The sequence below is a fragment of the Echinops telfairi genome, unplaced genomic scaffold, assembly GCF_000313985.2.
Source record: "Echinops telfairi isolate 266 unplaced genomic scaffold, ASM31398v2 ScPeMD7_5868;HRSCAF=6743_0, whole genome shotgun sequence".
NCBI lineage: Eukaryota > Metazoa > Chordata > Mammalia > Afrosoricida > Tenrecidae > Echinops > Echinops telfairi.
In genome coordinates this window covers 12,143,772-12,146,826 of record NW_022109767.1, presented here as the reverse complement: position 1 = coordinate 12,146,826, position 3,055 = coordinate 12,143,772, and the positions used below count along the sequence as shown (strand labels likewise).

The window sequence follows — 3,055 nt, the reverse complement described above, 5'->3', positions numbered from 1 at the left end:
ATCAGGTGCACTGATAATTACTGGCGATGGGAACAACGAAGAGGAACAGTGATTGGAAAATATCGCCTTGAGGATAGAAATAAAGCTGGACAGGGATGGCACGATGGAATTTTGCAAGGCCAATGATTTCTTCATCACAAATACCTTTTCCAACAATTCAAAAGGTGACTATAAATATGGACTTCTCCAGATGGAATACACAGAAATCAAATTGGCTACATCTGTGTGAAGAGATAATAGAGACGTTCAATAACAGCAGCTAAAATCAGGTCCGCGGCTGTCTGGAACAAACCACCAATTGCTTATATGTAAATTCAGGTTGAAGTTGAAGAAACTTAAAATAAGTCCATGAGAGCCAAAATATAAACTTGGGCATTTCCTACCTGACTTTTGAGAGTACTTTAAAAATAGAGTTTACTCATTGAACATTAATGACAAAATACCTGATGAGCTGTGGGAAGACATCAAGAATGTCATATATGATGAAACTAAAAGGTCATTAAAAAGACAAGAAAGATTTTTTAGAAAAGGTCAAAGTACATGTCAGAAGAAAACTTTGATAGAATAGGTAAGGAAGAAATGATGAAGTCAAAGAACTGAACAGAAAATTTCAAAAGGCTTCTTGAGAAGACAAAGTCAAATATTATAATGAAATGTGCAAGACCTAGCTTTAGAATACCAAAAAGGAAGAACACAACCAGTACACCTTAAATTGAAGGAACTCAAGAAAAAATATAAAGCCTTGAACTGTAATATTGAAAGATTCTATGGGCAAAACATTGAATGATGCAGGAAGCATCAAAAGAAGATGAAAAGAATACACAGAGTCACTTTACTGAAAAGAACTAGTCGACAATCAACCATTTCAAGAGGTCACATATGAATCTCGGCTGAAAGCAGAGAATACCAGATATTTCTCTTGCGTTTTCTTGACTATGGTAAGGCATTGGACTGTGGGCACCAGAGCAAACCATGGATAGCCTTGAGTAGAATGGAAATTCCAGAACACTAAATTGTGCTCATGTGGAACCTGTACATGGATAAAGAGTTGTTAAACAGAACAAAGGAATACTGCATGGTTCAAAAGCAGGAAGTGTGCGTTAGGGTTGTATCCTTTCACTATATTTATTCAATCTGTATGCTGAGCAGATAATCAGAGAAGCTGGCTAATATGAAGAAGAATGTGACATCAGGATTGAAGGAAGTCTTATTAACAACCTACGACATACAGATGACAAAATCTTGCTTGCTGAAAGGAAGGAGGACTTGAAGCACTTACTAATGAAGTTCAAGGATTACAGCCTTTAGGGTGGATTACAACTCAATGTACAGAAGACCAAAATCCTCAAAACTAGACCTATAGCTAACTTCACACACACACACAAACACACACACACACAAAACAACGGAGAAAAGATTGAAATTGTCAAGGATTTAATCTTGCTTGGGTCCACAGTCAATGCTCATGGAAGCTGCAGTCAACAGATTCAACAACACACTGCACTGGATAAATATGCTGCATAAAATCTCTTTAAAGTGTCGGAAATCAAGGGTAGTACTTTGGGACTAAGGTGCACCTGACCCAAGCCATGTAATTTCAGTCGTCTCATATGTAGGCGAAAGTTGTACAATGAATAAGGAAGACACATGGGTGCATTTGTGTTATGATGCTGGCAAAAACAATGGAAAGTACCATGGACTGCTAATAGAACAACCAGGTTTATCTTGGAAGAAGGCAAGGATGGTGAGACATCATCTCACAAATTTAGCAACGTTATCAGGACAGACCAGTCTCTGGAGAAAGAAAAACACTGTGCTCGGTAAAGTAGAGGGGCAGCAAAAAGAGAAAGGCCCTTGGCAAAACCCTTGACACAATGTCTGCAGCAATCAGCTTACACATAGAACAACTGTGAGGATGGTGCCGACTGGGCAGTGTTTTCTTCTGTTGTGCTTAAGGCCACTCTGAGTTCTAATTGGCTTCATGGACCTAAAAACAACATCTTATCTCTTAAGTTAAAAAGAAAAGAGATATGCCAATACAATCAAGTTGCATCCTGCACTGCAGTATTACCAGTAATATGATAATATCCATATGTCTACAAGGAATTCCAGTTAATATGACTATTATTCAAATTTATGCACCAACCATTGATGCCAAAGATGAACAAATTGAATATTTCTACCAACTTCTGCAGTCTGAAATAGATCAAATATGCAATCAAGGCAAGCCCTGCGCTGATCTTGGAAGTTGGGGTTTGTAGGGAGCGCTCCGGCCACATGACCCAGTGCCACCTGGCTGGGGCCTCTGGCTTCCCTAGGTCCCCGAGGACATTAATGACGCACCCGGCCTACTTCTCCAGCCCAGCCATGGCTGGTAACGGGCCCACGGCTGCCACAACGGAAGACAACAACCCAAAGATGAGAGTGATTCGAGTGGGGACCCATAAGAGCCAGCTGGCTCACATAGACAGACAGCGTGGTGGCATCGCTGAAAACCTTATATCCCGGCCTGCAGTTTGAAATCATTGCCATGTCCACCACTGGGGACAAGATTCTTGATACTGCCCTCTCCAAGACTGGGGAGAAAAGCCTGTTTGCCAAGGAGCTGGAACACGCCCTGGAGAAGAACGAAGGTTGTTCACTCCCTGCAGGACTTACCCACGTGCTGCCCCCTGGCTTCTCTATTGGAGCGATCTGCAAGCGGGAGATTCCCTATGATGCCGTTGTCTTCCACCCAAAATTTGTTGGGAAGACCCTAGAAACTTCGCCCGAGCAGAGCGTGGTAGGAACTAGCTCCCTCCGCAGTGCAGCCCAGCTGCATTGGAACTCCCTGACACCTGGGGTTCAAGAGCAGGAGGGGAAAACATCAACACCGGGCTCCCGAAGCTGGATGAGCAGCAGGAGGTCAGCGTCATCATCCTGGCCGCGGCTGGCCTGCAGCGCATGGGTTGGCAGAGCCGCGGGACAGATCCTGCGCCCTGAGGAATGCATGTGCACTGTGGGCCAGGGGGCCCTGGGTGCTGAAGTCCGAGCCAAGGACCAAGACCTCCTGGAC

General features: G+C 43.5%; 1 pseudogene; it reads left to right on the top strand.

The window, feature by feature from the left end:
* The first annotated feature begins 2,367 nt into the window (after positions 1-2,367).
* The window catches only part of LOC101651377, a 1,172-nt pseudogene continuing 484 nt past the window's right edge, over positions 2,368-3,055 (top strand).